Genomic DNA, 22249 nt, shown 5'->3' on the forward strand with positions numbered 1-22249 from the left:
TAGTGTTGTTTTCATAGTGCATTTCGTTTTATGTTTTTCATATTTTTTGTACTTTTTGGTGACTTGCTATTTAAAATAGCCACCACACATAGTGATGAAATGCTGTCTGGTCTCCTAAGTACAAGAAGACTATAATGTCTTTCTGGAAAAAATATGTGTGTTAGATAACTTTGTTCAGGTATGAGTTACAGTGCTATGAATAACATTGATTCAGTGTTAACAAATCAACAATACATGTTAAATAGGGCATATTTTAAAAAATATACACATAAAATAAATTTACATATTGCTTTGTTAACAAATTATTGTGACCAGAGGCTCATGGAAAACTTATCCTGTATTTCATAGTTAGGAGTAATAATAATTCATTATTGGATAATTCAGTGATAACTTCATAAAACTGATTACATGAATAATGAAAATCAATTCCGTGCGTGTGTGTGTGTGTGTATTTGTGTGGAATTCTAGGAAAGAAACTGAAAATAAAATAAAGTTCCAATTTATTTTATAAGGCTAGTAAACTGGGAAAATGGAAACATGAAATCTGACAAAGTTAAAAATCAAAAGAGAATTATAAATCTTAAAACTGATCATTTTGGTAGATTGAATTGGATTATCATTCTCATTTATTTTCTCTCCCATGTAAGAAGAACATGTATCTATGCCCATTTCTATATGCTATGCAGTATCTATCTGTGAGAGAAATAAAATTCATTAATGTCAGTCTTGGCCATATAACAGTTTTGATCACTGACATATGCGTAATTGTGATTTTGTATGAGTCCCCAGTGAAAGATTAAAAGTCATTGGTGAAATTCACCAGTTCATTTGCCCCCTTTACCTCTAATAAGATAAATTATAAAGGCTGCTCCATCAGCTTTGTATCCCAGAATGGTAAAAACATTGGAGAGCAGCTACAGAACTGCAGTCAATATATAAATTCATGAGAAGTGACAAAAGAATGTTATATATATTATGTATGCCAGTAATATGTTAGCTGACTCATTATCTCAATTTTATCTAGCAAGAGGTGATTAATAAAAATATAAATGAGGGGCTGAATTGTAATCCAGTGGTGGAACACTTGCCTTGCAAGTATGAGGCCCTGAGTTCAATTGTGAGTACTGCAAAATCAAAAAAAGAATGAGAAAAGATAGAAAAAATCTCTAAAAATAACAACTTTAATAAAATATTTGTTTAATTCATTACATTAAATGTAAAATTTTATTAATAAATTAATAATTATATTAAGCCATAATATGCAATAATTATAGTCTTTACTAAATAATTTAATAGTTCAACACTCTGAAAAATGTTGTCATAGTACACTAAAAAGTGAAATAAGGAAACAAATTTATGATCATGCAAATTGACCATAAAGATATATTTGATAAAATCCAAAAGTCATATAACTTAAAAAGTCTTAATAAACTTGGATTGATATATACATTAAAATTTAATAAGTATTATTTCATTGATGAATTCTTGGTAGTTTAATGTTATGGACTAATTCAAGAATGCCTGTTCTCAATGTTGTTTTCAAAATTATTCTGGAAATTCTAGACAATACCTTATTGCTAAAAGTGCAATAATAGTTTTAACTCTTGGAAAGAAGAAGACTAGATTATATAACATGTGTAAAAACCTGACTGACTGAAACATCCTTAAAATAAGAATAATCAAAATATTAAAAATCATGGCAACAAAAAAGAGAATCAACTTATAATAATCAGTTCACTTCAACATTAGTTCTTGTAATGAATAAAATATGCCATTTATAATATCAACAAATATGTAAATTTCATAGATATAAATATATATCAATGGGTATATTTCTTTAAAAATTATATGTATATGTATGCATTTTGAAGACTATGACTAGAATACTTTCAAATCTAGATAAATATTATCCAGTTTAGAAATGAACTCTTACAGACATACAGTTGTATTTTCAGAAACAGAAATATTTCTTTCTAAAGAGAAAGTTATTTTTATATTAAGCTATGGCTCTGCTTGATTCATCCTTGTTTTACAAATCAATACCTCCTTTTTAAGAATGACAATTGCTCTTACTCTTTCTAATAGTTGCAAGATCATACAGATAATTGCATCCTTAAAAATAAAGGTTTCTTGGTAGAATGAATCTGACCAAACTTTCCTATGAATTTCACCTTTATATATATCCATAATGCAGTAATTTAAGAAATAATAAACAAATAAAAGAAAGATCAATAAAGTAGAGGAAAGGGAACAGAAGGGAGGAGGGAAGAAAAAAGAGAAGTACTAGGGACTTAACTGGAGCAAATTGTATTCCATGCTTCTATAATAATGTCAAAGTTAACCCCAATATTATGTATAACTATAATGAACTAATAAAAAATTTAAACAAACAATAAAGATTTTTGCTGGGCTAAGAAACAAGCTAACCTTAAACAGTTATTCTCTACAAGGAATTCCCATAGTCTTATTTAATCTTAACTGTATCCTAATGTTTTATTCAGTTTTTTAACTGCTGTGACTAAAAGACCTGAAAAGATAAATTTTAGTGGAGGAAAATTTTACTTGGGGTTCACAGTTTCAGGGGTCTTAGTCCATAGATGGCTGACTTTGTTGCTCTGGCCTGAGGTGAGGCAGAACATCATATTGGAAGGGTGTGAGGGAGGAAAGCAGCTCAGGACATTGAATTAGGAAGCAGAGAGAACAACTTCTCTTCTTACCAAGGACAAAATATATACCCCAAAGGTATGCGCTCAGTGACCCACCTTATCCAGCCATACCCTACCTATCTACAGTTACCACCCAGTTAATTCCTATTAGGGGTTAATTTTCTGATTAGATCAAGGCTCTCATAACCCAATCATTTCATCTCTGAACTTTCTTGAATTTTCTCATGTATGAGCTTTTGGGGGATACCTCATATTTAAACCTTAACATCCAATAAACAGTATTATCTGCATTTAACTTATGCACAAAGCTCTTTTTTCAGATTTTGGTGCTCCAGAAATATATGGTTTCTTTAACAGATTACATTAAACAAAAGTAGTGCTGATACACACCATGCATTTATGTAAGACTAAGACATATAGTTACTGTGTTAGTCAGATTTCCATTACTGTAAAAAAAAAGTCCCTGAGAAAATAAACTTAAAAGAAGGAAAGTTTTATTTTGGCTTATGGTTTCAGAGATCTTGTTCACTTGGTCCTGTTACCTTTACAGCCATATCAAGGTAATATATCACAGTGGGGAGCAATTGAGTGAGCAAAGCTGCTCATTTTATAACAGTCCAGAAGCAAAACAAGACAGAGAATGGGGCCAGGGTCTCAAAATCTCCTTCATGGCCTAGTTTTCTCCCACTAGGGTCTACCACCTAAAGATCCCAACCAAGCCTTTAGTATAACAGCCTTTGGGGGACATTCCAAATTCAAACTATAGCAGTTATGTCACTTAATTCCACCAGTAGATAAAATTTTGGATTTAGACGTCAGCAAATGTTTAACATCACTCAATTTATTTCAAAACTACTTATAATAAATAAAAAAAACATGTATAAGTTTATTCCCAAATATTAACATATTTTGCTTTTAAGGATACATTAATCAGTGCCCTCTAGAGAAAGACAAAAGCAATATGAGAGATATATTTCCATATAGAATCTTGAAACTCTGGAACCTAATAAAGTTCTCATTTATATGGTATGATGAACACACACACACACACACACACACACACATATACACACACACACAAGTGGGAAGCATAAGACTTGTGTATTACTAATCTGAAAATTTTTGCTGCAGTTTCCTGTTAATGGATTAGACTTTTTTTTTCTTTCCTCTTTTAGATTTTAGCTGATGAAAACACTTTTCAGGGTGAGTACTACCTCAAAAAGTTTTCCCCAGCCCTCTGTAAACTATTCTAATGTCATTTCCTATGATATGGTACTTACTATATGTCCCCTTGAGAGTGCACCACTAAGGAATGTAATATTTAGTTATGATAAGTCATTCTTAGTTAAATGTTTATGTACTTGCCCATTCCATTAGACCATGAGATCCCCAACAGTGAGGACTATAATCTGTTATACCTCTGTATCCTTGGGACTTAATGTGATGAATACAGTAGAAGATACTATCTTGCTTAAGAGAACTAATATAAAGAAATGAGCCATTATCTAGGAAGAAGGCAGCTGAGTTCCCAAAACCTACACCACCAAATTCTACAACTTTGACCAAGTCAATTGTAGACTCCATGCTCCATTTCATCAGCTACAGAAATGAGACTAAGTCACTAGATAATGCCAGTACTCCTTCTTTTAAAAAATTCCTACATTGTTAGGCTTTGCAGGTGTTCAAAGAACAGTTCTTGATGGATAAATTATTACTTTAGACTTTGAATTTCTCCTGGGTAGCCTAAGCCATTGTCTGGAAATTATTCTAAATTGACACTACAATTACAGTGTCATTTATGAGCAGAATGTCATCCATGAGCAGAATTGTATACTATTTTCTGATTTCTTGAAATGACAACCACTGTTTGAATTTTGTAAGTTATTAACGACATGAAAAATAAGCTAGTCCTTTTTTCATAATGTGTGCATGTAGCCATAGCAGATGTAAAATTGGGTTGAGAAATCCTAAGAGAAAGAGCTTACAGAGAATTGCATACGAAGCAGTCATTTTAAGATGAAGATTCACATAAAAGGTCTAGTTAAAAAGAATAATAGCTCCCGTTTCTTAATTTGCCCGGATGATGTTCACATAACATTCCTATCATCAACTGGCAAATTCACTGGAGGTAGCAAAATCATCCAATTAGCCAAAAGTATTTGCATCAAACAATAGATATTCCAAATAAGCTACCCTAAGAAGGTCATTTTTCCCATCCAAGTCTTTGAACACTATGCTTGAAATATTGAAATGTAACAGATTTATGTCTCATGATTGTAAGTACCTTAGCAAAAAGGGGCCAACAACTCTTTTCAATTGTACCCATGCCTATTTTGACGGATATATCATGGAGAAAACATCCTGCATTATGAAGTAGATGCTCTGTCCTAGAGACCTTCCTATATCATTTGTATTGTTGTCAAGTTTAATTATAATTTCCTTCTAAGCCTTACTCTCTCTCTCTCTCTCTCTCTCTCTCTCTCTCTCTCTATATATATATATATATATATATATATATATAAAAGAAGGCAACTCAGCTGCCTTCTTCCTTGTTCATTCCACTTGACTTTTGATCTCTGTTACCTATTAAGAGTCTCAAATTTTATTCAACTCGTAATTAGAAACTTACTTGTGAGAGTTTCATCGATGCTGGCAAGAAATATATATATATATATATATATATATATATATATATATACACACACACACACACACACAAAAGTTAGTGTCATCATTTTTCCACAATTAACTTCACATTTTGAGATTTGTAGATTGAATTTGAGAAATAAATTAATAATTTTCAACACAATTCATCTCAGTATGCTTACCTCAGCTATGTAGATGTTTTATTTCATGTTTAAAATAACAAAGAATGTAAAAAATAATTTCTCATATTTGTGAACAAGCCACAAGCAGGAATTGTTTTTGTGGATGTTAACTAGGTGATACAAAATCTTATAGCTACCTTAATATCCTTAGTGTTTGTCAGAGCATGAAATTCCATCTTAGGTGATTCTGCTCTTTTCTCCCATTACTATACCTCTTATAGTATAGTATATATATTATGGTATAATATATTGATATCAATAAGCTCATGTAGCAATAATTCTGCAAAACAAATCACCCTAAACTGTGGCTTAAAACCATATGTATACATGAGACATTTTGGTCTTTGACAAAGGACCATATCACTCATTATTACTACTATTATTTTTTTAATGTTCATACCACAACAGACAGCATGAGACTAATGTTTTCCTTGGTTTCATTGTGCCTTAAGCTCCATGGAGGTTATTTGGAGATAAGCCTACATGGATTATCTGAATGTAAGGGATATGTGTCATAGTTAAGGAAGCCTAAACTTCAGAAATACCAATATTTTAAAAGGGACTCCTGGCATACCTGCCGAGCCACTGCCACAGATGGAGGCATTATCTTTATTTTTATGGTCAGGAATCTGCTCTCTGCCTCAGAAGGAAATACAATCTCTAATTTCCAAGGCTGTTTTCTCTACAAAAACCAGGTCATCGTATGATATTCCAGTACAAAGGTGTTAATGCTTTTGTTCAGAAGAAATTTTTTAAAAATGAGAGATCCATGGAGAACTGTCTCTAAATATTCTCCTGGATCATTGTCTACCCAATGTTACAGAAAGCTCGGTCCTTGTACCCTATGCCAATTTAATAAGGAGGAAACAGTTTTAAGAAAAAGGAAAAAGAAGTTTTATTGCTTTGCTAGCAAAGGAGAAGCACAGGGGACTCCTGTCCTAGAGGCTATGATTCTGCCCAGGAGGGAGATCAGCTTTTACAGAAGCTCTTCAAAGGCTGCATTCCAAGTGTGCCCTAACCTAAGGGGGAGCGGGTCCCAGGTGCACACTGAAGGTGTGTCGAAATTCACTTATTAGATAGATCTTCTGTGACATCCCCTTCCTATGGTGGGTGTGTGCTCAATGACAGATAACTAGGTAATCTTGTTTTCTGCCCTCAGGTTGGGAAAGGAAGAGGTAGAACAGGAAAAGAAAAACATGCCCCTTTTAAAACAGACCTCAGAGCAGGGAGGGATGTATTCAAAAGGTGAAGTGGACCACTGTTACACCAAAATATGTTTTTCTCATAGTGAATGACATAGGCACAATATGCTAATATTTTGGGGGGCCATATTATTAAACCCAAAGTCAGTGTGTCGGAAAAATATATGCTATTCCAAGTGAACAAAAGATACGAAGGAATATATTGTGAACAGAGATCAAACCTATCACCCAAAGAATATTGGAATTACTTTATGATTCTTATGATAATGCTAATAGAAGGTAAAGACTGTTTTATTGACCACTGTATTTTTCATTCTCTATTAAATTATTTTAGTAAGTGTGATTAATGTAGCTATATAAATTATCTATTTGTATATATGTGTGTATGTATATGTGTATATATATATATATATATATATATATATATATATATATATATATATATAAAATAATTTCAATTGGAATATAGCACTTAAAAGACATTGTTAAGAGTGTGGTTTGTGGAGCTAGACTATCTGTGTTTTAATTTTAAGGCTACTACTCTTCACCTGGGCAAGTTACTCAGCCTTTACTTACCTCAATTAGTTTTTCAGTAAAAGGGAGCTAAATGTAGTATCTACCTCCTAGAGTTGTTATGAGCATCAATTCAGTTAATATTTAAAAAGAATTTAGCACAATTCTGACACATGTCAATTACTATAAATGTTGTATATCATTATCACCACTTATATTATTAGGAAGATTGCATGTATTAATTTTGATTCCAATAGTAATGTGTGAAAATTTTATTTTCTGTTTTACATATAAAGCTGCCAACTACAAATACTGAGTTGTTTAATGATTAACTAATTTTTTTTTATGTTGAACCTAGAGACATTTACCACTAAGCTATACCCCAGCCCTTTTTTAAAAATTGTATTTTGAGACAGCATCAACCTAAGTTGCCCAGACTGGCCTCAAAGTTGCCATTCTCCTATCTCAGCCTCCCTGAGATTACAGGTAATGTGCCTGACTAGTAATGAACTGAAATTAATATCTCCTTTTACTATAAAAAATGTTATTTCAACTAAAGTAGAATTATCACGTCTATACTAGATAGATATTCAGTAGTAAAATTTTATATTTATGCTAACTAAATAGACTTTCAATATTTGTTCTCTACCTCAAAAATTAAAAAGAAAAATTCTTGGACAATTCTGGGTTTTTGGCCCTAAAATGGGGAGCTGCCAGTGATAATAACTATAGTGACAATCACAACAATAAAACCATAATTTTAAAACTAACCAAAAGCACCCTCAAAGTTTTTGGGATCTTAGAATGAGGTTTCTTTCTTGTTTATTAGTGAAGTATGTATGTATATAGTCATTAACTGAGTCATTTTCCCCTCTATAATTTAAACTTTTACAGTCCTCAAAGTGCTTTTAAGTGGATGCCAATTTTGACAAAAATGTAATCATTGAATTATTAATTTATTTTAAAATTCTGTGAGTTGGACCCATTTTATTTTATTTCTGAATTTCCAAATGAATTTGCAGCTATCTTCCTCATTAGTGAGAGTGCTTGTCAAAATTCTAAAATAAGGGCACTGAGTATGGTCTATTACTGAATGACTCTTAGTTCTAAAATCTGTCACCTTATTTTTTCCTCCTCACAATATAAATGGATTATAAGTGTCCCTCCACGATTGCTGTACTCTTTCTGTTGACCTTAATAAATTCTGATTTACCACTATACTTCTTTTGTGCATCTTTTAAAATGCTAATCTGCATTTTATTATAGTTATTTATGTATATCCCTCACAGATAATTAATTAGTACCTAAAATGGTGAGGCATCTACCTTGGGAGGATTTTGTTAATCAGATCTGAAAGGAGCATTTATCACTTCATTATAAGCTAAAGCCATTTCACAATGGAAGAGAGGAATCACATCTGCAACAATAAAACATCTCTACCACAAAATTATTTGTTTTTTCACTAAAATAAACACCATTATTCAAAAAAAACTATTTACCATATTATTTTAAATTGTGCTTTTATTTTTAACATAATTTGTTGCATGGATTGGTATTTTGTAAATATATATTGATAACTTGTAATCCCATTCAATGTTTTCTGAATGAAATTTAACTTTCTCTTATGCCAATTTCTACCATATTTCTCTTTTTGTATGCTTATTTTTTAATTTATTAGTTCTAATCTGTTATACATGACAGTAGAAAGCTCTCTGATTCCTTGTACATAAATGGAGCAGAATTTCTCACTTCTCTGGTTGTGCATGAAATAGAGTCACACCATTCATACAATCATACATGCATCTAGGGTAATGATGTCCATCTCATTCCACCATCTTACCTACCCCTTTATCCTCTCCCACCTCCCCCTTGCCCCATTCTCAGTCTATACCCTAAAGACTTAAAAACAGCATACTATAGTGATGCAGCTACTTCAGTGTTTATAGAAGCACAATTCGATAGCTAAACTGTGGAAGCAACCTAGATGACCTTCAATAGATGAATAGATGAAGAAACTGTGGTAATATACACAATGGAGTATTACTTGGCATAAAAGTGAATAAAATTATGGCATTTGCAGATAAATTGACGGAGTTAGAGAATATCATGCTAAGCAAAATAAGCCGATCTCAAATTTTTTAAATATTTTTTTAACTGTTCAATTTCCATTTAAAATTTTAAATTATAAGAAATGTATTTGTTATAATTAAAACAATCAAGTTATATATATTATAAATGGCTTGTCTCTGATTTGTTGCCATTTATGACTATCAAAGATGGCCAATATATGTAATTTATTATTTCCTGATATTATTTTTCTACTGTATTAAACATAAATGTGTAAAAGACTTCCTTTCTTGTTAAAATGTAAGTATTGAACCTTATTTGATAATCTATAGATTCTTCTTTCAAAAGTTTGTTTAATAAAATGAGTAACATCAATAGGGAAAATTTGCAGGCCTAATATAATCTTATGTTTTTGATATTGGGGATTTGAACCCAGAGGCATTTAACCACTAGGCCACACTCCCAGGTTTTTGTTTGTTTATTTGCTTGTTTTTAAGACAGGGTCTCAAATTGCTTAGGGACTTGACAAATTGCTGAGGCTGGCCTGAAACTTTTGATCCTCCTGCTTGACCTCCAATCTCTCTGGTATAGGCTTATGTCACCATGCCCAGCAGCCTAATACAATCATACAAGTAATCACCACTAGCAGTTTATGGTATTTTTGCTTCCTCAGGTAATTGAAAGCATTTTGGAGGAGGGCCCTACTAACTTGTGTACCATAACTTTGTTTTCTTCCTTACTTGGGAAACTTAGTCATTGTGGGGAAGCATGATTTAATTTCTGTCTTCTATTCATGTTATTTCCCACTTTTATTTTTTGTGCTGATTTTCATTAATTTTCCGTATATATCATCTAAATTTTATTTTATGTTTCACATATTTTGCACATATACCTTACCTTTGTTTCTTGTGTGTTTTTTAATTATATAGACATTGTATTTTTCAGTGTAGTCAAACATACAAAAGTTTCTTTCATACTTTTTAGTTTTTTATTCTTTTGAAGGATATACACAATAATTTAGCTACATTTTTTTTCTATTTTTTGTACTGTAATTATTTTATGTTTAATTAGGAAATCCTTTACTAATTCTAAAATTATCAAGATTATTTATTTCTTTCTGTAGTGCTGGGGATTTAACCCATGGTTTCTCATGCATATTAGACAAACTCTACCACTGAGCCACACATCCAGCTCATGTTATTTTATTTTTTAAATAGTAGTTTGACATTTTTCACATTTAATTCATTAATCTATCTGATACTTATTGAAGTCCACTATCTTAGTGTCATCACTCTAATAGATCATTCTTCCCTCTTAATTGTACTTCCCAATGCAACCAAGTTCAAAGATATGCTTGGTACTCTTTCCTATTGTGTCTCATTGATTTGATAACTCTTTGCTAGTAACACCTGTTTGGCTAATAGTGGATATTTAATAAGGTAATATTTCCCTATTTTATCTTCTTTGTAGTTGTCTCTTTTAGAGTACTGTATGTTTCATCCTAATTTTTGAATCAATTTTATTGTTCTATAAAAATAACCTGATGGGATTTCTACTGAAATTATATTGAATTTAGAGATTAATTTTAAAAAGAACTGACACTTGAAATATTACATTTGTTTTAGTCAGCATTTTTTTTTTTGCTTCTATAACTAAAAGACCTAAAAAGAACAATTAGAAGAGGAAAAGTTTATTTGGAGGCTCATGGTTTCAGAGCCCTCAGTCCAGACACCTGGAAAATGAAGAAAAAGGACAAAAATAGGAAAAGTCTTCTTTGGGGAAGAGGAAGAGATATTCTGAAATTTCCACTGCTTGAGTGGAGTCAATATGGGACTGGGAAAAGAGAGGATGCACAATTTGGAGGAAGTGCACCATGCTCGCTTTATTCGGGTAATGGGTGAATTGCAAGGAATTCTTCAGAAAGGGAAGATGGAACAGTGGCAAAACATGCTTAGCCCATTACAGTTTGACATTCGAATGTCTCCCAGAAACTTTGTGGTAAAGGCTTGGTCCCTAATGCAGCAATTTTCAGAGATGAGGAGAAGTAATTGGATCATAAGGGCTCTGATTTCCTCTGCCTCAACTTGAACAGCTGAACCTCAGAAACCAGCAAGGGGTGAGAGAGAGAGAGAGAGAGAGAGAGAGAGAGAGAGAGATTTTAAGAATAAAAGGCTGGGGCTGGGTTGTAAAAGGTTGTAGCACAGTGGTTGAGTACGTGCCTTGCATGGGTGAGGCCCTGGGTTTGATCCTCAGCATTACATAAAAAAGTAAATAAAATAAAGATATTGTGTCCATCTACAACTATATATATATATAAATATATATATATTTATATAATGATATTTTTATATATAATAATATATAATATATCTATAAAATATACCTATAATATATATATATATATATATATATATATATATATATATATATATATATATATATATATGAATAAAAGGCTGGGATCAGGTGGAACACTGCTCTCTGATGGAGAAGCAGTGTCTAAAGAGCTGTTTCAGTATGTTTATTTGTATAGGGTCTCAGAATCAAGAAGTTAAGGACTGTAGAGGAATTATTCTTTGTGCATAAGAAAGTTACAGGTCTAGGGCTGGGGTTGTAGCTCAGTGGTTGTGTGTTTGCCTTGCATGAGTGAGGCACTGGGTTTGATCCTCAGCACCAAGTAAAAATAAATAAAACAAAGATGGAGGAGGAGAAGGAGGAGGAGGAGGAGGAGGAGGAGAAAATTACAGGACCTAGAAACATTTATGTAGCTTTTCCACTGTTGCAATGTGCAACTTTAAGAGCTTTGTGCAGCAGTCAAGAAGCCCATTGTCTAAAGTTACTACTAAGTGGGCAGTCTCAGGAGTAGCAGCACTGTTAAACTAATGTAATTATCTTGCTAATACCCAGAATCCTCTGTCCCTGCTTCTGTCCCTGGGAACTGGATTTGAGATCTAGGCCAAGACTGACTCAGCTTCTATGCTTTGCACAGAGCCAGATACAGTTTCTGTGCTTTGCACAGAAGAAACTGGGTTATCTTGTCCCATACTTTGTATAGGATGTTCCCAGCCTATGCAGGCTCATCACAACTGTGAAACAATCAAGGGCTTTTATCAAGATCACCTCACTCCCCTTGATTAATGATAGATGAATAATTTGAATGGACTATTGAGTGATGGAACCTAGTTAGAAGAAATAGGTCATGAGACTGGGAACGGGCAGTGGGGCAGCCCTTGGGGTCTATATCTTGTCCCAGCCCCCTTTCTTTCTCTTTTTCTCCTTCCTGGCTGATCTCAGCAGCTTTCTTTGACCTCACCTTTCTTCCAGGATATTCTGCCTCACCCCAGGACCAAAGTACTGGAGCCATCCAACCACAGACTGAAACCTCTGAAGCTGTGAGCCAAAATAATTTTTTTCCTCCTCCAAGTTGTTCATGTAGGGTATTGTGGACATAGAGAGGAAAAGCTGACTAGCACAGCCCCTTTTCATATTTTTGCACAAATCATATGTAGTCTAGTTTGCTATAATAGAAAAATCTCTGGGCTGCCAGATGATGGCTATTCATCTGTGACATTGGCAAAGCGCAGTGAGGTGAGGGATATGAGAGAAATTACTTGCAATCTTCTCAGGAAAAACAAACAAACAAATGAAAAAGGAAAGCCATGCAGCTTCCCAGTACACCCCGTTGCTTAGAATTTTAGAAGTTTACCTTCTGTATTCATTAAAAGTTCTGCATGTCACATACTTAGTGTGGAAATTCAGGGAGTATTTGAAATTCTGAGTGGGATAGTTAGGAGGTAGAACACCAAATCTCCAATATAGATTTGAATGTATTATTGTTCTTAAGGTATATACTCTTGTAAATACGTTTTGGGAAATTTTATTTCCACATATCATCAATATTGATTTCTAATGTTGGCACAAAATTATGTTTCTGCCATTAAGTGAGGATGATGAAAGTAGAGCAGTTATTTTGTCCTTTCAGTAAATGACTGAACTTTGTCTACTTAATGTTGAACTTACATTGAAAGTTGTGAGACTTCTCCTTTGGCAGATTGGTAGAAAGAAGAGCTTAAAACCTGGGCAGCCTTTACTCAATTTTATAGTGGTGACATTCTGCCAGCAGGTGATGTGGCTGGTCACCAGAAACTGCATCTATAACATGGTGTCATGTGACATCCTGCTGTTTCAATCCTTTCATCCCTGGGGTTGGTTTACTTTTCATAAACACTTAATGATTTGCAAAAATGTCTTCATAGAAATAATTATAGTTTTTATAAAATATGCATCAATTAAAAATGTTTAACTATTTTTTTTCCAAGAGAGATGTAAGAGAAAGATGTAATAGAAAGATTTTCCACTAGAAAGATTTAATTTAATCTTTTCTTATGGGCATGAATGAAGAAACCATCTTTTCTTGGTTCACAAGTGTGTGATTTTTCTCTCATTTTTTTTCCTTTCACTTTTCATTGACAACTTAGGTCTAAGAGAAGGAAAAGTCCCTCAGGAATGTTGATAAAGGAAAACACTTATAGCATTGTCATGAGGTTTTCCCTGCAGGGCTCTTCTGTTTCTTTTCTGTTACTCTATAGGCAGAGGGCCCATGAAGACCTTTTTCTTATTTCTTTTCAACCCCACATTGAACCTTTGTTTTCATCCATGCTTCTTAGGAAAGGAGACTAACTTGATGCTGCCTGTTTGATTGTAAAATATTTGCTAAGAAAGCATGCAAGAAGATAAAGAGGGAGTTCCCTGCTGTGGGAATACAATCACTGGAAATCAAGTTTTCTGAGATTTCTCTGCTATTGTAGAGAATTGAATTGTAATTTATTGTTCCTTAGACATTTGGCTATGCCCTGGATACTACATTTGAAATATTCTTTTTCCAGTGTAATTTTGCATACTTTTTTTAAGAACAAGAGTTCATCTGAATGATGAAAGAAAATATCACAAAGATTGTTGTCTATAATGTCCAGGCATTGTGCTAAGCACTGAACATGCATTAGATTATTGAAACTTCACACAGCAATGTGAGACCTAAATTATGACCACTCACTCCAAAATGACAAGTATACAACTAAAGCTCAAAGATGTTATAGAACTTGTCCAAGGTAACTCAGCTGATGAGTTTGGAAACAACACCACACCCAAGAGACATGACTCTAGAGACTGTGTGTGAGCATTCAGTCTCCAGTGCACAATGACCACATGTGTTCATCTGACAAACTGTCAAAAAACCTATCATAGGTTTCTACAATAAGATGAACTGAAGAATTTAGTGAATGAAGCATTTTTTTTCTTTTATTAGATATGTATTCTGATCACTCTGTGCCATTTACTGCTCTGGATACAGGAGGTAGAGGCACAAACAAGACAGAAAAAGAAACTGAAGCCATGGAGATTATATTCCTGCAGATAGATAAGAAAATAATGGTAAGTGTCCCAGTCCACCTGGTGCATTCATTGGTATAGTAGTGAATATTTTTCATGACTCTACAAGTGATCCAAATGCTGCAAAGTCAGTATAAAAGAATCAGTGTTTTAATCATTAATTGTCATTATTGTGACAACAGCCATGTATTATTGATTTAAATGTACTTTGCCCTGAACACAATGCCTTGTAATCTAGTCACTAGTAAGTCCTCAAAAAAAAAAAAAATCACTTGTCAATGGCTGATTGTAATTGACTTTAAAAATTGTGTGATACCTGCTGATTATAAAAAAGGGGCAATTTGTTCTTATGAGTAATATATATCAAGTCTTATTCTTAATAATAGGCCATGTATTTTTTGAATAATTTTACTGCCAGCCTTGACTAAGAATGTGAAATTTTATATAAGTGCAATGCAAAGACAAATGCTAAATTAACAGAGATGTTCAAATACTTTTTATTAACTAAACATACAAATCATATTTCAGTGAACAAGAAATAACAGCAAACCTTCATGCTCTGCTTTGTGCTTTTTGGTTTTACTACTTGTAAGTAGAGATTTGTTGTCCAGAATTCCATTCTAAATTTCTCTGAAACACTTATTTATTGGAAGATATCATTCTTTATTGAGTACACAACACCCCCTTCCCCCAGAGGGAAATAATTTTCCTTTGTTTATTTCCATTTTGTATTTTAGATGCTAAGAAAGGCAATATTGTACTGTTACCTGTTCTCATTGAATAAACAAGACTGTAGTCAAACGTTTGACAAATTGCATGCCCGCCAATGTCAGCAGGGGACAGGATGTCAGAACTAAGTTGTCAAGGCAGGCTGATAGGAAAACACAGGCCTGGGAAAAGGTGGGCTTGTGCCATGTTCTTATAGCAGGTGCCAGCAGGCGGGCAGGAAAGTGGACCTGAGAACACAGTCTCAGTTCTCAGGGATGGAGACATTTAGGGCTAAGGAAACGGAGACGTGCATTCCTCTAAGTCTACAGAGCGATTATCATGGGGACCAGCACTAAGGATTTAGGACACTCTTTCCTGTCTTCTTACAAATGTGGAAATCACACCGAAGTCAGGACTAGAATCCACCAGCCTGCAGCTAGCTGGGTATTATTTGAGTGAATTAGTTTATTTTTATTTCATTCAATACACTAACCTGGGTGCATGTGCATAGGAGTCCCACTTCTTGTCCTGAGCAGCAGACTGTCCAGATAAGATGGCCCACGTTTGCCAGGGTAAAGAAACCTTGGTACAAATATTGCAGAGCGCAATGAACTACAGAGGCGCAGCAACTAGTTACCTGTGCAGGGAGGAGGAGGGAAGCCTGGAAAGGTGATCTCATAGGCACAGAAGAAAAAAGATCCTAATCAGATCCAGTGAGTGCGCGTGTGCACGCACGCGCGTGCGCGCGCGCGCGCGCGCACACACACACACACACACACACACACACACACACGGCAAACTATTGTAGTTAGAACTAAATGAACATTGTAATTTGAATTACCAAGAATTACTATAATTTGGAATATGTAGAGGAAAAGCGAAAAACAGAAACAAGTGTGCCCTCATAAAATCAAATCTGCAAGGTCCCTTGGATCCTTAGGGATGTACTGTCTGGAAAGGCAAAAATATCTTTTATTAATGAAACAGGGAAATTCAACAAATGTTCCCCACTTCCTCGAAATCTTGCAGCATCAGAGCTCTGAATCTGACATAAAAATGTTATGTGGCTCAGGAACAAGGGTTTAAAACCTATAAAAGCAGATCAGAAGCTATCACTGTCTTCCCTCAGGACTGACTCTCTGTAATCTCTGCTCAGTTTATCCCTCCAAAAGCAATGCAGTACCAGGAAAAGTAACCAGAAGAATTTGAGGAAAACTAGGTAGGCTATGAGACTTCTCAGACAATGCGTTAGCTGAGAGCTTTTAGCTCAATTTTCTTCTTCCCCCTCCTTTAAGCTTATAGTAAAAGCTATTTCAAGTGACAGTGATTGACTATTTAAAGCTATATCATTATTTGCTGACCATCTTATGAGCCCCAAATTTTTTAAGTCTCTTCTAAAATTTAACATAAATCAAAATGTATAAACTGGAGCAAGTAGCTAATTGAATACATTTTTAAACTATTTATTTTTGTTCTCCTGACAAACCATTGCAAATTTTCATTTTAAATGATAATTGGTTAATATGAATACATTTTTTGTTTAATAACATAAGCCCTGTAGTAATTTAAGACTTTTCTTTCCTTATGCTGAAGCCATTAATAGAGAAAGGAAATCAGATAGAAAAATAAACAGTAATGCATTGATGTCAGGAATCAGGCACTAGTAAGCAGATCTTTTGGACTACTCAACACAAATGCTAATGAAGGAGAATCAGTAAAAGGGATGGGAGGAGGTTCTGGGATGAGTATGGAGAAATTGATCATCACTTCTAAGCTTGTTTTTTTTTGTCTATACCTATGCAAGTTTCCTTAATACCAAAATCTTCCTAAAATTCAGTGTGTCTTTTTATTTGATTACAAATTGGAGCATCTTGTTCCTTAGAAATACAAATGAACTATTGTTGTGTTAAGTCATTCAGATGTGGGGATTGTTTCCTTCTGAAGCACAAATTTCCCCGACTCATTCAATCACCTTCCATGTGCAAGAAATTTATTATTAATAATAAAACTACCATTCAAGATAAGGGAGTTTGTATGGAGACCTCATAGAGGCTGTGAATTTCTTGAGCTGATTTCTTCCAATAATGATTATTGTTTCTTTACCTGCCTTAAAGTATAGTAAAGTCAATAATCACACACATTTATTTGGCCAATCCATAATAGGATGTAGACAGATTCTAATCCTTCTTCTTCAGATTGTTGCCTTGGTTATTGGACCCCAAGGGTGGGCAAGGACTCCAAGAGTGTTGTTTCTCCCATAGCTTCTCAGTAGTCTGTGAGAATGTGACCACTGGACTCATCCTAGGCATTCATGTAGCAACATTTCCTGACAAAACTGACACTGACTGGCAGGCTTGTTTGCAGCTGGAAACAGGTCATCACTAGAAGCACGTGAGCTCAATGATTTTGCTACTGCTTTACCCTGTGAGTGGAAAGGTGTGACAGATGCACTCACCTGCTGGAGAGCGGCAGATTTCTGCTCCACTCCTTTCCCACGTGAATTTTTTTTCCTGAAACTTGAAAGGAGTAGAAAGGTTCTTTCTTTGAGGAAATGCTAGAGTCCTTGTTCCAGAGACTTTCTGGAAGTCAGCAGAGCAAGATGCAAGGCTTTTTTTTTTTTTTTGGTGAGGATCGTCTCAGTCCAAAATCCTAATGTAGATTCACTCTGAGCAGTCGCATAGACATTTGTTTGTCAATGTCTGGTCTAAATTGCTTTCTGGTCCTGTGTGAATAATGTTAGCTATGTACACTGCCCTCTCCATGGTTACATTATGTCTTTTTCTCCACCTAAATATATCCTCCTGGTATCCCCAAATGAAGGAGAGGCTGCCTGCCTACCAGCTTAATTTTAGCAATTTCTTATGCTGAAGAATGGGGCAATTGTAGGAAATAAGTTGGGAGAGTCACATGACATAATTTATTCAATAAACTTATGCTGTTATTTCTGCCTGGGGTCCCAAAGAAGTGATTGTCTCATATTATTATATTTCCTCCTAAACCAATCCCTCCTTTTGCATTTCCCAATTTGGTTAGTGGACCTTTATTTCCTCCAGATAAATGGCAAACTCTAGCCATAGCTAACTTCAAACCTTTCATTCCTCTGTGTTCTTAACATAAAGTACCCTTTAATGAATCTCTACATTGTTTTCTAGGATCATTCCTCTTACTCCATTCCCACTCTTAATTCCCTCAACTTCAGGTCTTCATTTATGGCATCTAGTGGATTCCTTTTCTATGCTTACATTGTCATTGGAACACATTTTCCCATGAACAGTAACCACATTATACTGTAGCTGTTTCTTTATTTTTTTCTCTCTCTTTTTTTATTGGTTGTTCAAAACATTACAAAGCTCATGACATATCATCTTTCATACATTTCATTCAAGTGAGTTATGAACTCCCATTTTTACCCCAAATACAAATTGCAGAATCACATCAGTTACACATTCACATTTTTACATAATGCCATATTAGTGACTGTTGTATTCTGCTGCCTTTCCTATCCCCTACTTTCCCCCCTCCCCTCCCCTCCCATCTTCCCTCTCTACCTAATCTGTTGTTGTTCAGTTCTCTCCCTTGTTTTTTTTTTCACCCCCTTTCCCCTCACATCCTCTTATATGTGATTTCGTATAACGTTTAGGGTTTCCTTCCGTTTCTATGCAATTTCCCTTCTCTCTCCCTTTCCCTCCCACCACTTGCCTCTGTTTAATGTTAATCTTTTCCTCATGCTCTTCCTCCCTGCTCAGTTCTTAGTTGCTCTCCTTAAATCAAAGAAGACATTTGGCATTTGCTTTTTAAGGATTGGCTAGCTTCACTTAGCATAATCTGCTCTAATGCCATCCATTTCCCTGCAAATTCCATGATTTTGCCATTTTTTAGTGCTGCATAATACTCCATTGTGTATAAATGCCACATTTTTTTTTATCCATTCATCTATGTTTCTTTAAAGGTCAGTCTTCCATGCCGAACTTTGATATTTCAAAGAGCCATCTTTTATTTGCCTCAGTGCCTCCAGATCCTAAGACAGGGCCTGTTAACTAATAAATTCCTAGCAAATAGCTGTTGAATGAAGAGTTTCTAAATTCATCTGGTACCTCTAGTTTCTCCTTCTTTGCATCTTAATAAAACCATGATACTAAAATTCTTCAAGTACCTGTGGGGGTATAGCTCAGTGTCAGAGCACTTGCCTAGCATGTTCAATACTTTAGGTTTGAGCCCCAACATTTTAAAAATTCTTAAAGTATAGCCCCATTCATGAAACTCATATTCAAATCACTCATTAGAATTATTTTGCTTAAAAATAAGGTGCAGATTCCTTAGCTAGTCATTCAAAAGCTGTTTTGATCTGCATGACTCTCCAAATTGTCCCCAAACTGCTGCAGAAAACCCTCCTAAAAAGCACTACTGTTCTACTTGGTTTCTTACTTATGTAAATGTCTCGCCTGTGATTTGCTCATGATTTTACTGCATCTTAAATGGTTTCCCCTTTTCTCTTCATCTTCAAGTCCCATCTTTAAATATTCAACAATATAGTTGAGTACTCTAATCCTCAGTCACTTAGCAAGTCCTTACATCATTCCTGTTATGTCCCAGACATTGTGGGTAGCAGATGACTTGTAGAAGTAGAAGATTCTTTTGTGCACTAATGAAATTCAATTCTGGTAAAGAGACAGATGTGCAAACTCTTAAGAGTACAATGAAGCGATAACATAGATACTCTGGGAGGTGAGTGGATATGAGCCTACTTCAAGCCAGAGTGAACAATGTTGAGGAATGTACCTTCCTTATGGAAGCTCTAAGAGCCAGGCTTAGTTTCAAAAATTAGAAATTAGCTAGAAAAATGAATGGGGTAAGAATATTGTAAGCAGAAAGGGCAGACAGCATCAAGCTTTGATGATTCTCAGGGGAATTGCACAAATGAGGCTGTATACATAATTCTCACAATCTGCCTGCCTTAGAACCATGGCTCTACTTCTCATGGACTTACAACCTGTTGCCCTATATTAAAACCATTGACATTCTTAAATCTTCATTATTATTTGAAAAATGAGTAATTGTACTTGTTTCATCTTTTTATTTTTTATCACAAACAGCTTGTCTTATATTTATATAGAACATGATTGATAACTGTTTGTTGAATGGATAGGTAATTTTAGATTTAAATGCTATGAATTTTCACTTCAGGAATACTGAGCATTTGAACTCTTACTATGTAGTTCATTATTCTGAACATGTCCTTCCCAATATGCTATCTGAATTTTAAGATATCTACAAGAGGAAAGCTAGGAAACCATTTGTTTTACTGTTTGTGTCACTGTGTCCAAAAGGCCTGACAACAATATAGAAGAAGACACATTTATTTGGGGGTCATGGTGTGATGATTAATCTGAATTGTCAACTTGATGGGTTTAAGAGATGCCTAAGATTAACAGGCTTCTAGGTATGTCAGTGAAGGTATGTCTAGGAATTATTGGCATATGGGATAACAAACTGAAGTGGAGACCCTCCCTAACAAACTGAAGTGGAGACCCTCCCTGGGCAACACTGTCCAATTGGTTGGAGGCTAGGATGAAATAAAAGTTGGAAGAACAAGGAATCATTAGCAGATGCAAGCTCAATTCTTCTTGACCAGGTTCTTGATTACTGCTGCGAGAGCATGAGGACATCAGACTCCAGCTCCTTCATTCTTCCAAAGTTGACTCTGCCAGTGATTCTCCATGAATTTTCCAGAGCCTTCAATCCTGGACTGAGGTAGCATCAATGCTTCCCCTTGTTCCAGGGCTTCAGCATCTTGGACTGTACAGCTACTGGTTCTGCCAGCTCTCCAGACTGCAGATGGTCATTGTGGGACTATCCAGCTTCTGGGTTTGTAAGCCAATCTAATGAATACCCTTTTAATAACTATATATATATATATATATATATATATATATATATATATATATATATGATTTTTATAATATATACATAGTGGTTCTGTTCCTCTAGAGAACCCTGACTAATACATATGGTTTCAGAGGTCTTAGTCCATAGTTGGCCAACTTCATAGCTCTGAGCCTGAGGTGAAGCAGAACATTATGGTAGAAGGAGAGGAAGAGAAGAGCAGTTCAGGTCTTGGCCACCAGGAAACAGAAAGCTCCAGTCACCAGGGCCAAAATACAAACCTCAAAGTCACATTCCCAGTGACATACCTCCTCCAGCCACAACTCACCTGCCTACAGTTACCACTCACTTAATTTGTATAAGAAAATTAGTGCATGAATTAGGTTATAACTCTCATAATCTAATCATTTCATCTCTGAGCATTCTTTCATTGTCTAACAAATGAGCTTTGGGGGGATTTCTAAACCATAATATTCTGCACCTGGCTCCCAAAGCTCATGAACATCTCACAATGCAAAATACATTTAGTCCATTTCCAAGAGCCCCAGTAATTGTAACAGTTTCAGTACTACACAAAAGTCCAAGTCCAATATTTCATCTGAAACTCATGGTGAACTCTCAGCAGTAAATCCCTATAAAAATCAAAAGCACATATATATACAAATATGTAATGGCACAGAGTAAACATTTCCATTCCACAAGGGAGAAATGGGCATAGAAAGTAAGGATGATACCAAAGCAAGACCAATATACAGCTGGACAAACAAGTTCTGTAGATTCACATCCAGCATCTGGTGCACATGGCATCCTGATATTCTTTTTAAAAGGCCTATGTAGCTCCAACCCAATGGCTATGGTAGTTGCTGCTCACCTGGCCTCTCTCTTGGCTTGTTTCTGCTCCATTCCTGCAAATTTTTTCAACAGATATTCCATGGTACTGGCTTTCTTAATCTCGTTGTACTCTACTGCAGTTTAGGCTTCCTTCTCATATCTT

Source organism: Callospermophilus lateralis, chromosome X (genome assembly GCF_048772815.1).
Source record: "Callospermophilus lateralis isolate mCalLat2 chromosome X, mCalLat2.hap1, whole genome shotgun sequence".
NCBI lineage: Eukaryota > Metazoa > Chordata > Mammalia > Rodentia > Sciuridae > Callospermophilus > Callospermophilus lateralis.